The following is a 14,181-nucleotide window of genomic DNA, read 5'->3' as shown; positions in this document are numbered from 1 at the left end:
TGGGTGATTCAAAATGAAGATGACTAAAGCATATGTGCTGTGTGCTCTGTGTGTGTGTGTGTGTGTGTGTGTGTGTGTGTGTGTGTGTGTGTGTGTACGTTAAAAGATAGCCAGAGAAATCTTAAATCTTCCCACTAGGTGCTGTAAGATGAAAGGGACGTGTCTTTCGGAAATGAGTTCTCAGACCCTCCCCCAAGTGAACTGGAAGAGGTCATCTTCTGGGGCAAACATGCTTTTTTTCTTAACTGTGAACTTAGTGACTACATCTAGAGAAGACACAGGGCAGTCGGTACTGAGGACATTCAGGAAGTGTGATGGCATCAGGGGAACTTTCTCAGCTCTCTTGGGATGTGTGCAAATACCTAGATAGCAAGTATAAACTCTGAGCTGGCTACATCAGGGTTTAATGCTGTCCTGCACTTTCCAGATGAATAACTCTAAGCTAATCATTTAATTGTTGTAAACCTTAGCTACCTCTTTAAAAAAAATAGGATGGTAATAACCACATAGGTTTGTTGTGAGGACTAAGTAGGAACATGTATGTAAAAGCTTCCAGATATTTAAGACTTGGTCAGTGTTAGTTTTGTTTTCTCTCCTTCCCTCGTTCCCTCTTTTTGTCCCCCATCTCCCTATCTCTTCCCTTCCCATCCTTTCTCCTGCCTTCACTTCCTTTCTTCATGCAGAATTACATGCCATAATTTGTTTAAATTATGGCCCAACAATTAAATACTATCAAAATCTTCTCCAAACTTGAGTGAACATTTGGGTTATGCTGAATCTTTTCATGAGTCATTTTTTTTAACACATACATGATTGTATATGTCCATTGATAGTCTTAACATGGTGAAATGCATGTAGAGTAAATTCACTGACAGAAGATAATATGTCATGTCTTGGCATTTGACTAACAAAACTTGGCCAATACAACCCTAGACTGATGAAGACAGGCTGATCCAAAACTGTATAGAATCTGGCCTTGCCCACATGGCTGAGGCATTATCATCCGTCGGGGAGCCTACAAAACTTGCCCTTGTGATACATTCCCTTAAATCTCTGTGGCTTAGTACACACAAAGTTATTTCTTCCTCGGGTGAAATGTAATCAAATGCTAGCAGTAATGATTGTTTGGGAGACTTCTCTAGGTAGTAACTCTCAGATTGGGCTTCTCAATGTGTGACTTTTCTTCAGGCTTTAAAAAAAATGACCTCTGTAGTTACACCGAAAGAAGAGGGCATATGAAGAAAGATCCTGAAGAAGGAGCAGGTACAAAGTTTGTAGGAGAACTATTCACACCTTTCCTGCCCACATTGCTTGGAGTTACATGATCAAATTATTGGAGCTAGAAACTGTGGTCTGTCTTTGTGTCTAGGAAGAGGAGGAAACAGGTTTTGTGAGCAACAAGCAACCTCTGACAAATGAGTGTTGGCTCAGCCTCTGTCTCCTGGACCAACATTCCTTCCCCTCTTTCACTGATTGTTATTCCAGACTATAATGTTAGTTTATGATCCAAGTTTAGCTTGGTTCTAGGGATGGGGAGAGACGGCTCAGTGATTGAAATCTCTTGCAGAGGACCTGGCTTTGGTTCCCAGCACCCACTTTGTGGCTCACAACTACCTGTAACTCCAGTTCCCGGGATCTGATGCATCTTCTAACCTCTGTGGGCACCATGCTTGCATGTGGTGTGCAGTCATCCATGTAGACAACACACTCATACAGATAAAATAAATTAAATCTATTTTTTAAATTTTAACTCCTCCTAATTGGGAGGGGTGCTTGCTTACTTACTCTCATCTGATAGCCTGTTGATCCATATTCTTGACTTCTTGGCCATACCTCCGTTTTAAAAAATACAATTATTTCTTGGTTAAAGAAAATCTTAGAGACATTTGAGTTTGGACAGTCATTTTCATAGTAAGGTTGCTTCTCCTTAAAGATTATTGTTAGCTTTGCTTGTGAATGGGAATAAAATAGAACATTTTAAAAACTGTATTTGAAGCTTTCTTCTTTATAATACTTGGGCATTTTGAAAGACAGGTGAGTCAAAAGGAAGGGATTTCCAGGTACAGTGAAAAAAATATGTTTGGCTTTTAGCCCTGATGAGCCATGCAAGTGACTCATCTTGAAACAGACTACAGAGAATAATTGGAAATATCGGAAGTCTACACATCCAAGAAGGAAGAATGTTACATATGGTAGTAAAACAGTGAATAGTTCTTTGTTTGGTTCCCTTTTTGTTTATAAGTGCTTATTTTCCCTCTAACTTCTGACTGGGGATACATTCCCTCTGTATTTTCTTGCCTTCCCCAAATCTTTGTTCCAAGGTGAAAACCAAGAGGAGAAAGGGCAAGGGTAGTGTCTAGGCTAGGCTACCTCATGGGGCCAGTGCTCTGTTTAAAATCTGCCTGAAACAACGTGGACAAGCACACATTGAAGGGTGTAGACTAATCACACAATGGAGCTTTATCAGCAGGTTAGGCTCAACCTTAAATTCAGAGTTTCTGTGAGGCAAATGGAACAGCCGCCCTGTGGAGTACTTGAAGCTCCACAGTTTGGGTTTGGTGCTCCTCCAAGCAGATTTATTCCTCACAAAGGCAGTAACTTAAGATTGGCTGCTAGTTCAAGTTCATTGGCATTAGATGATTGTACTTAAAGCTGTAAAGAGAGAACAGCATCTTCACAAGCTCACAGAGTGTGTTCTGGGGTGAGCTATCAGGGAATGATGGTGGTAGGTGAACCTCAACTGCTAAACTAAAACTCCTGTTCGTGTGTGTGTCGTATTGACCACATGGAAATGCTCAGAACCTGCTTGTTAGTGGTGACTGTCACATGGAACCGCTTAGTTAATTTATCTGGCTTCCCACAGCCTTTGTGATTACAGGCCACCATCAAGAGATTTTATTTAAATTAAGATGACCTTTAGTATGTTTTCCTGTTTGTGAAAGTAATACATAATCATAAAATTCCATCCTTTAAGAAATACGTTGTGGAGAAAGGGGAAAATCTCCCATAATTTTCAACACAATTGCTGTTAGCATGCTTTTGCATGTAGTCTTCAAATACTTTCAATGGCTATCTTAACATTTTACTATTCATTTTCTTAATAATAGATGGGTTTGTGTGGTCTACATGGTTTCTCATATTTTCCCTCTTACTACATCATGGGCATTATTATAGCAGGATTTATTTCTAAGAAAGTTTTCCTTTCTCTTATTTCTTCAGAGTCCCATGGTCCCATTGGGTGGATAATAGTCTAGAAAATAAAAAGAAGAGCTCTGGGTGATGATTATTCTCCCTCCCTCCCCTTCCTCCTCCTCCATAAGACTTTTCTGAAAGAAAGATCATTCCAAAACACTTTTGAAGGCAACAGTATTAGGTTTGTCCATGGATCTGCTTTCCTATTGACCAGTCATTACTTCTGATTGATGTATTGATGGTGTGATGCATGAATCAATGACTTGAGAAAAGACAGTTCCCACTCTGTCGTTCCACTGTTGTGGAAGCTAGTGTAATGTGGGGGTGATGTTGCTGTCTTCTAGAAAGATGGGCTAGGTTGTCTACCTACAGAAAAGCCAAGCTCTGTAAAGGACAGAATCCCAATTCGTTAGATTGTTTTGCAAGATTTTCTTGGCCCAATTCTCTAATATCAACTCCCAACACCCCATCCCATGTGCCCATGCTTCAGACATGTGCTTCTTACTGTTTGCCACTTCTGTGTCCTGACTGACTTTCCCTGGCTTGGGATGCTTTTGTTCCCTCTGTTTGGTGACTCTTGTATGCTCACAGCTCTGTGGTAAGACATCACTTGACTCCCAGGCAAAACTCTTCGTCCTTGCTCTTGACTTCTTTTGTGTGGCTCTGATGTCATGTCATATTTTACTTTATCTCCCTTAATTAATCAATTAATCAATTAATTAATTAATTTTTGTTTTGTGGTACTGGAGGTATACCACTGAGCTGCATCCCCAGCTCTCTGTTTTATTGTAGTGAAATACACAACAGTAAATTTCACAAAGCCTGATCAGCTGATTAATTTATCAGGTCAGATTTACACTTGGGCTACAGCCGTCAGAACATAGAAACATGCTTTCCCCCTTTTCTATTTCCAGAGCTGACTCAATAAGTTCTCAAATGAATATGATTGATGAGTGGTAATTTTTCCCATTCCATCCAATATGGATTTCTTATAAAGGGTTTTTTTTTCTTTTACCAAACCAAACATTTATTGTCATTCATTTCATTTCTTAAGAGAAACAAACTAAATTACTGATTTCTCCAGTGGAAATTATGGATTCATGAATAAAACACAGATATATTTATTTTTCTATTCATTGGTAAAGTTTTATTAGAAGATGTTAATCTCAGGATGAGATACTACAAAGAAAAATGTGGTTTGTTGTTTATTCCTTACAGGAAAAAAATTAACTATTTCCTTTCTTATATCCCTAAATCTAGATTTAGATTTTTTAAAAATGGAGTGATATTCTATTCAGGTTTACTTCTCCCACTAAGAATCAATGATAAATTTTTGTAAAAGGTATCTATGCATTTTTAAAAAAATGTTGGGCATTACAGTCAGCCCTGTGGTTTTCTCTGATAAGGGCTGCTCTCTCCACCCTTTTGTCTAGGAGGAGTGTATCAGCAAAGCCTTGCTTCATCAGACTAAGACTTCTTGGTACTCCAAGGGTACCTATGCATTTTCTAAGCTAGAAATAGAACATTTGCTCAGAGTAATTTGGTTCAACAGAAGGGTTTAGTGGTCTTCCTGGAAAGATGATCCTGAGATCCATGTCTTTCATTTTCATTAGGTTCAAAGGAGATAAACACAGTTCCCAGTTCAGAAGGCTGGCCTAGTTACCTCTTGTGCATACAGAGTTCAGGTGGAGAGACAGTACTACCTGACACTGTCTGAGATTCTTAGCTCTTCTTTGAGAGGTATACGTGGAAAGACTACTAGTGGACCTGGATAGCCAATCCCTTCTCAGCTTGTCCTAGTATTTTTATACAATTGTTTTTCTACATTAATTAGTCAATTAATTAGTTCATTCATTCACATAATCTGTCATTATCAGTGTCTTTTATTTCCAGTGTGTTCTCTTGCATATCAGATTAAAATTTCGTCGACCACTTTTACAGACACAGTTTTACTCCTTGCAAGTAATTTACCTAATTGAGCAAGTATTCATTTGGAATCATCCCTGTGCTCAGTACTGTCCAAGATCATAAACTATAATCTCTCTAGAAGGTAGCATGTTATCCCATTGATTTAAATAATAGCTGGTGAGTTTTAAGTTCTTTGTGTGGTTGGTTTTATAGATTTCATTAGTAATTATGAAATGGAAGATTCAAACAAGCTCCCACCCACCCACCCACCACCCACCCACACCCCCCACCCCTGCTTGGAACAATATATCTCATTATTTCTTAGTATTAATTATATGAATACTTGTCACTAGTTAATCCATATTGCTTCAAGCATTTTTCTGCATGTGTGTGTGTGGTATGTATACATGTTTGTGTATGTTCACACTTGTTGATGTCAGGTGTCTTCCTTGACTGCTGTCTACTTTATTTATTGAGGCGGGGTCTCTTGCTGAACCCAGAGATCACTAATTCCAGCTAGTCTAGCCAAGGGTACACCTGAGTGATAGGATTACAGGTGGATACTACACTGCCTAGCCTTACATGGGTTCTGGAGATTGGACTCTGGTTCTTATCCTTGAGCAGCAAGTACATTTACCATTGAGCAATCTCTCCAGCTTGCTTTGGGCCTTTTAAAAGGCAATATCCTGGTTTTAAAAGGATATTGTAAGTACAGAAGACTTAGTTATGTTAAGTACATATTATAGTTATTCTGTAGAAAATTTTGGAGGATTGTTGGCAGGTTTGTGAGTAAAATGCAATTGCTCAGATCTTAAACTGAGTACTCACACTTGTAAACGCACCTGCTATAGCGTCAATATTTGAGCTAGAGCAAAGCAGATAAAAACCAAGTGTCTGCACTTGGATCCTGGTTTTGGAGAGGCCATAGATATGTTGTATGGAAGCTTGTAGTAGCATTTGAAATTACTATGATATCAACGTGTTTAATGGGCACTCCAATAAAAGGTAATGAGGGCCTGTGATAAGAAAGTATGTACTAAGTTATATTTACTTATCATTTGGAATGGAGAAAAGTAAGACTCTGCCTTCAGTTTTCATCCCATGAGGACATGGGAAAGATAGTAATTAGAATTAGATCCCCACCTGCCTAATAAGGGGGGAACACTGATGGCTTCAGAGAATGCTTTCTAAGGAAGGACAAAAATTGAGTATCTGTACTTGGATCGTGGTTTTGGAGAGGCCATACACCTTCCATAGTGGTGGAAGACCCTTTCCTCTTGTCTTCCGTGGTCTCTTTTCAAAGCCTAAGTCTTACTCAGAAGTAACTTCTCAAAGTCAGAGAAAACTTAGATCGCTTGGTCTTTGCCTGTAAATCAATGGTTGACACTTTTTTGTGTGTTCTCCTTTAGAGTTTTGCCCTTACTAGAGGGCAGGTAAAGAGTCTATGTCATTAATCACAGAACTGTTTACCACTATAATCTAGAGGGCACTTGCCCATGGCAGGCAGTAAAATTACCTTGGTTGTGTAAGTGTGGTTTGCTTAGACTGGCCCCAAATGTTTGGGAATTATTCAAGAGCTGTCTGAGACTTACCAATGAGCTATTTTTTTCACTGTTCTCTTCAGATTCACCTTTACACCTTCCAATCACATTGACAGGATTGGAGGTTCCAGAAATTGCAACATTACTGACTTCCAGCCATGTGACATAGGATTTCAGACACCCAGTTAAATTTTAAGCCAGACATTTCTCTTCAATTCAGGTCACCTACAGGCCAGACAAAGCCAAGGTCATATGTTGAACCAATATAAGCGTTCTGTTGGTTCCAGTAATTCTCCTGTTCATAGCTTGAAATACTATACCATGGTTAATCATAAGTGTCAGATGCTGTGTCCTTTTATTTATGAGCCCTTAATTAGGAGGACACAGCAAGAATCCCTGTTCACGAGGAGCCTTTCATGAGGCCTTTTTGGACACTCCTTCCTTTGTAATTGTGCAGAGGATTCAATGTTGGCTTGCAAAAACTGTTGAGTAGTATATATCAGCCTTTCTGAAAGCAACATTTTCTGTGCTGTAACTGAATGATCCATCTGTAACCTTTATGTTGCTGCTATTACAGAGCAAACAACAACAACAACAACAACAACAACAAATAACTAAGCCATTTCTCTCCAACCAGTTTCTTTGAATGGATCTTTACTGGCCCCAACACTAAATGTTACTAATCTTTCTCTCCTCATTTTTGTCTTATATATACATAGTTTTGTAAGAATTCAAAACAAAACTTTTGTCTTTTTTCAAAGAGGGCCATAATTAGGAGTTTAGATAGGATCATTTTATGAATAAATATTAAAGTAGAATTTGTAGTCAGATAATTTAGTGTCATTTTCCATTTTCATATTTCTATATTTATCAGCTTCCTTCTCAGATTTATAGCACCAAAAAATAATGTACAGTTTGTTTTGTTTTGTTTTTTGTTTTGTTTTGTTTTTGTGGCAGTCAGAATGTTTCTAAACTTTAAATCCATGCTTACCTTTTAGAGCTATCATTTTTGTGGGTATCATTCCTTTGGACTTCCACTCTTCTCTCAGTTATCCCATGTGAATCCTCCATTCCAGCCACACAGGTTCCATGTGGTTACCTGAACACAACATGCTTTTTACCCATCTTTCTGGGTCACATAATGCTGTCACCCCACCCTTCCATTCTTCCCTCATCACCTTCCAGATGACGAGTCGGGGCTGCTTCCATCAGTACCTTTCCCCTTTGCTTTACACTTGAACATCAATGCTGCTCCCTGCATCACCCATTTGCCTGTTATTGAAGTACTCCATTCTAGCTTATGTTTTAATCTTTTTTGGGGGGGTGCATTTTCTTGAACAAGCAACAAGCGGTAACCATACCGAGGACCAAGGACATATTTTCCAAGTAGCATCCAGATGGTTAGCTTGGCACAAAATTGCATATTTCTATTATTTTCTCATCAATAGATGGGAAACATTAGTGTCTGATTTCTCAGAACTGCTCTGAGGAAGGGCAAAGAAACTGACTGTGAACTCAGAATTCTCTTAAAAGTAGTTAGTATTTTTTTCCAAAAGGATTACCACTCATGTTCAGTGACAGCTGTATGGCCCTGCAACCTGACTCTTCTACAGTATCTGAAAATGAAAATGGACAATCAACCACAGACAAAGGTGATACACTTACCCTTTGCCTCCAGTCTGTTTAACCAAGCCAAGATGAGGCAAGAGTGCTGGGAACTGAGCTTTTCTGAGTAATGTATTTATTTAGGCTGCTTTCAGCTTCTTAACCTCTGCTTCCTCTCCACGGTATCCACCTTTTCAATGCGCTTTTTGTGTAGGATGGCATGTTAGCTGTTAGAATAATTGGGATCACACCCATTGTGCCAGCAATAGTCTATCCCAGTGTGATCACATTTGCTGGACTGCTTACCAGCAGGAGCTAAAGGGAAAATGGCTTGGGACATTAAATAAATAAGTCAGCTAAGAGGGCTGTCTAGGTCCAAGGAGCGAGTTTCTGGATTTGTTTAAAGAATTAAACTTATGCACTACACTTCCCCCCTTTGCAATACAGATAGAAATCTTTGCTAGAGGAACATTTCAACATCCCAGCTGCAAGTATAACTTACAATGGAAAATGTTTTTCAGTTTGGAAAGAGGCAATTGCTATTCTGTAATGAAAGACAAGGATGGCTAGGGAGAAATTGTGTTCAAGATTGACATGGCTTGATGAAAGGAGTAAAGTTACTGTTAGTCCTTGAAGTTATGAGATCTCTGTTTTCATCTTATTTTTAGATTGGCCAAGAAATATCCAGTGTCCACTGTGTTGAGGACTGTTAAGCATTATGAACATTACAGTAATAATAGAAGACACAGTTACTGCTCTGGAGGGAGTGGACATTGAATAGGCAACTGATATAGACTAGGACCAGCAACAGAATGATGTAAGTCAGGTATAATCAAAGAGCCCCAGACAAACTGCAGACCAGAAGGTAATGAATGGATCACTATGGGCTCTACTGCTACGTAGCTGTAAGTTTCTTAGATATCCTCCACAAATCATATCTTTTCTTATAAACAAGGCTGTATGTGCCCTTTACCAAGTACAGTATGTACAACTGTGAGCTTGGAACTTTGAGCGTCTTGCAAAACTGTAAACAGAGAACGAACCAGATCCAACAGTATGACAAAAGATGACTTTGGAACCCCGAATATTCTGCAGTAGAAGGAGTCAGCACACTTAGTAGTGTGATTGTAATAGAGATGATGTCCTTTTTCAACTTTGTAAAATGTGACTTTTGGTTACAACTTGAAAGAAAAAAGCTATTCTAATTCTGTTTACTTTCCTTAATTAAAAAAAATATAGAATTTAATTTCCCCCTAAGTTTGAGTATGTTTTCATTTTAATTTGCTCCACTTATTAGTTTATTCAGCACATAACTACTTTTGGCAGGCTTCTATCCCTTGTGCCCTGTGGATATAAGGATGGGGACCTGGGGCCTGTCTGGAAAAGGAGGAAACTAAGAGGCAAAGCACATGCCTACAATTTTAACTTCTTAGGATATGTGTGTTTTCTATACTTAATTTTGAAGAAAACTCATATTTTAGCTAGATTTACCATGTCTTGTTCATGTGCTCATTCATTCATTTTTCAAGTTAATAATTGCTAGAAGTTTAACCATGATTCATCACTGACATTCCCTTCTCATTCACCATCAAGCTCTTTCAAATGTCTGTCTCCAGAATGTGCTGACTCTATTTTAAACACTACCTAACTGGGCTCCCAGTTTCTGTTTGCTTCCCTTTTACAGAAAGTTTCAAACTTGTTCACTGTGAGCCACTATAAGAACTTCATTCAGATATGCACTGGTGGTATTCATGTGTTGCTGTGTATCTGTAAGTCTAAAACAAAATGTTCATGTAATAACATATGACTTTACTCTATATGGTTCACTGTGATATTGTTTTAAGTTACATTGTCTTTTCTTTTTCATGTTTGACATGGTCTTCCATCACTAATGGCTTAGTGTATACTGTTCAGTCCTTTTCATCATAGCAGCCTACCTGGTGGCTTTATATCATTTCCTTGTCTGAAGTCTTTCATTGACTTCCAGTTGCACTCATGAGTCAATGTAGAAATTGACACATCATCTGTGATGTCCTACATGGTCCCGCCACTGCCTCACCTTTGCTCTTTCCTATGTCACAGCACTTCTACCTAGGTTCCTTCCTTTTCACAGAGTAATTATTTTTCCTCTAGTTTTCACCTCCTCAACTCCTATTACCCCTTTCAGACTTTGGGGTAGGGATCACTCTGTTAAGAACATTAGATTGCCATTCATAATATTTGTTTCTAATTTCTGCTTTTTATTCACTGGGGTTTTATTATTAAGTACGTCTTTTGTTTCAAGGCTTGTGGGATTTTTCTAAGTCACCCAGGCTGGCTTTGAAGTTACAGTCCCAGCAGGCCTTGAGCTTCTGGTCCTATGGAGTAGCATTACAGGCCTGTGTTTTGTTTCTCTATGCCTTTTTGAGTTTTGTTGAATATCTGTAGCTTCTGGCAGAATGCAGGTTTGGGGGAAACAAAGATGGCTCGATTATGTGATATGCCTGAAGAAAGATATCTAAAAGGCAAAATGGGTCATAGTCATATTCAAAAGGTCATCAGAATGTTGTAGAGCATAAAAACAATGTGTTCTTGAATTGAAGATTCTAACTTGGGGAAGTTTTTCTTATTTACTCAAAATGTATACTCAAGGTACTGAAGTATTGTTAAATGGCTATGAATAAAATTTCTATTGATTTGAAAAATATTTAAAGCCGGGCATTGGTGGCACACGCCTTTAATCCCAGCACTGGGGAGGCAGAGGCAGGCAGATCTCTGTGAGTTCGAGACCAGCCTGGTCTACAAGAGCTAGTTCCAGGACAGCCTCCAAAGCCACAGAGAAACCCTGACTCGAAAAACCCAAAAAAAAAAAAAAAAAAACACACACTGATTTATACTTCTTAATGTTATTTCTCTATCATTATGTTGTTCATATGCTCAGAATATCAAGACATTTCGTAATAAAACCAAATTTAAGCAATATATATCTACAAATCCAGTCCTACAGAAGGTCTAGAAGGAAAAGTCCAACATAAAGAGGTTAACCACACCCAAGAAAACATAGGGAATAAATAACCCCAGACCAGCAAATCAAAAGAGGGGAAACACACACCACACACATACCCCACCACTACCACCACCACCACCACCAACAAAATAACAAGCATTGCTCATTGATATCTTTCAACATCAGTGTTCTGAACTCCCCAATAAAAAGGCACAGACTAACAGAATGGATGTGAAAATAGGATCAATCCTTCTGGTGTATTCAAGAAACATGTCTTAACATCAAGGATAAATATCACCTCTGGGTAAAAGGACGGAAAAAGATATTCCAAGCAAATGGATCTAAGAAGCAAGCTGATGTAGCCATTTTAATATCTAACAAAACAGACCTCAAACCAAAGCTAATCAGAAGAGTTAGGGAATGGTACTACATACTCATCAAAGGAAAAATCCACCAAAAGGACATTGGAGTTCTTAACATCTGTGCACCAAACACAAGGGTTCCCAATTTTTAAAAATCAACACTACTGTCAAATACTGACCCTTACATATTGATAGTAGGAGACTTCAGTACCCGACTTTCACCAAAACACAGGTCAACTGGACAAAAACCAAACAGAAATGCTGGGGCTAACTTATAAACCAAATGGACCAGGATTGGGTTATATCTAAATGAGTGGTTGATCAAAAGGATCCTATGGGAATCCCCTAACATCTCAGGCTGTTGCCGAGACTGTAGTTTGCTCTCCAAAAAACTGACTCCATTGCTGAAGACAACACCCACACAACTCTTTAAACATGGAGAAGATGAGCTGGTGCCTACATAGAGCCTTCACCCCTACATTCTAGTGTCTTTGCTACAGGAAAGTACTCTACAGGCTACCAAAAGATAAAGTAAACACCAAGCCAGCCACAAACCTTTTGATCTACAATGGTGTCCTTCCTGCAAGATACTAGAGCAATGGTAGCATATAGCTTTTGGGAGTAACCAATCAATATCCAGTTTGACTTAAGGCCAACACCACAGGAAGAAATCCATACCTAACACTGCTTGGGTGACCAAGAACCTGAGACTAGATAGCCTAGAGACCTAAGGTAACCCCCCCACACCCCCCCAAAAAAAACCTATCTGTAAAATGACTTCTAATGACATTCTGTTGTACTCATAGATGAATGCCTTGCTCAGCCATCATTAGAGAAGCTTATGCCTGCAGAGATGCACAGTCAGACATTATGCAGAGAGTGAGAGGCCTTGGAACACTCAGCCCTAAACAGGATGTCTCCATCAAATCCCTCCCCCTTAGGGATCAGGGAACCCAGAGGAAGAGGAGGCAGAAAGAGCCAGAGGGGATGGAGGACACTAAGAAAATAAGACTCTCTAAATCAATGTGATCAAAGCACATATGCACTCACAGAGACTAAGGCAGCATGCATGGGGCCTGCACCAGTCTGCACCAGGTCCTTTTATATATATTATGGCTTCCAGTTTAGTGTTTTTTATGAGACTCCTGAGTGTGTGAATGAGTGGGCCTCTGTTTCCTATATCTTCTCTTTGGCTCTTTTCCTTCCATTTGTTTTGTCCAATGTGTTAGTTTTTGTTTTTTCTTATTATATATATTATTTTACTATTATCTTTTAGAAGCTCATTTGTTTTCTTTTCTTCCTTCCCTCCTTCCTTCCTTCCTCCCTTCCTTCCTTTCTTTCTTTCTTTCTTTCTCTTTTTGGTTTTGTTTTGTTTTGTTTTTTTGAGACAGGGTTTCTCTGTGGCTTTGGAGACTGTCCTGGAACTCTGTAGACCAGGCTGGTCTTGAATTCACAGAGATCCGCCTGCCTGTGCCTCCCAAGTTCTGGGATTAAAGGCGTGCACCACCAACGCCCTGCATGTTTGTTTTCTAATGAGAGACACAAATGGGGTGGATCCAGAAGGGAAAGATAAGTGGGGAGAGAAACATAATCAGGATATAGTATATCAGAAAAAATGTATTTTAAATAAAAGGGGGTTAAATAAAACAATAAAAGAATCTAATGGCTGCTGAGACCAGCTTTTATATACTGCTGGAGAATTCAGGTATAACATCACTGAGTTGTATGAACTTGAGCCCTTCCCACGATGGAGAAGTAGCAATTATATAAAATAGCCTATGCCATTTGGGGACAATTTTAGTTATTAGGAAAAAAAATGTTCTTACATAATTCTGATGGAGATAAGCTTGTTCTTTCTTCCATAGAATAACTCATTCTTGTTTATAAATAACTGAAGTGTCCAATAAGTTCTACTTGAAGCAGTCCTAGTTTCTGCATTTATTCCTCACATGTCACTACTTCCCACACCATTTTTCTTTCTGTGACTCTTTTGATATGCTCCAGTTTTTGAAACTTGGCATCCATCTAGCTATGTCAGACAGTGCCCAGCACAGTATGACTGTATATTTTCCTTACTCTGTACACTATACTTTTGCTAATCTGGCCTTAAATTGCAGTGCGGCTTTCAGCAGCCAAGTGACAGTATTGGCATATATAATGTTTGCAATCAAGTACAACCCCTAGATCTTTTCACATGAACTCTTGTTCAGCCTGTTCATTCTCCCATCCCAAACATATGCATTTCCATTTATTCTCATTCAGTCTCATCTTATTAACTTCAGTGCAATCTTATAGTCAATCTTTTGTGGGGTCTATAAGCTTGGCAGAAGAAGAAGAAAAAAAAAAACCCTCACACTCCAATGAATACCACAAACAGCTATTTGCTTTAGGTTCAGGAAATGAAAAGCTCTGCTGGTTTTAAGTGTCTCAAATGGCCTCCCTCCTCCAACCCACCCCTCCCTCTTCAGCTCTTTGGTCTGAGGCCCTATGGAGGATGTCTGCAACTAGACTCCCTTTTGGGAGGGTACCACTCCCCACCCTCCACATTGCCACTCAATAAAAGCTGTGATATGTCTTGCTTAACCCA

General features: G+C 39.1%; 1 protein-coding gene and 1 non-coding gene across 9 annotated transcripts in view; one reads left to right on the top strand and one right to left on the bottom strand.

Annotated features, from left to right (window-relative positions):
- Window positions 1–14,181, top strand: part of Rad51b (RAD51 paralog B) — a 521,906-nt gene that overhangs the window by 266,980 nt on the left and 240,745 nt on the right. The window lies entirely within an intron of this gene.
- On the bottom strand, window positions 4,555–4,682 carry LOC113835135. The gene has a single exon (XR_003486035.1).

Source organism: Cricetulus griseus, chromosome 5, assembly GCF_003668045.3.
Source record: "Cricetulus griseus strain 17A/GY chromosome 5, alternate assembly CriGri-PICRH-1.0, whole genome shotgun sequence".
Classification (NCBI taxonomy): Eukaryota; Metazoa; Chordata; class Mammalia; order Rodentia; family Cricetidae; genus Cricetulus; species Cricetulus griseus.
The sequence above is the reverse complement of the archived record's forward strand: the minus strand, read 5'-3'. Positions and strand labels throughout refer to the sequence as shown.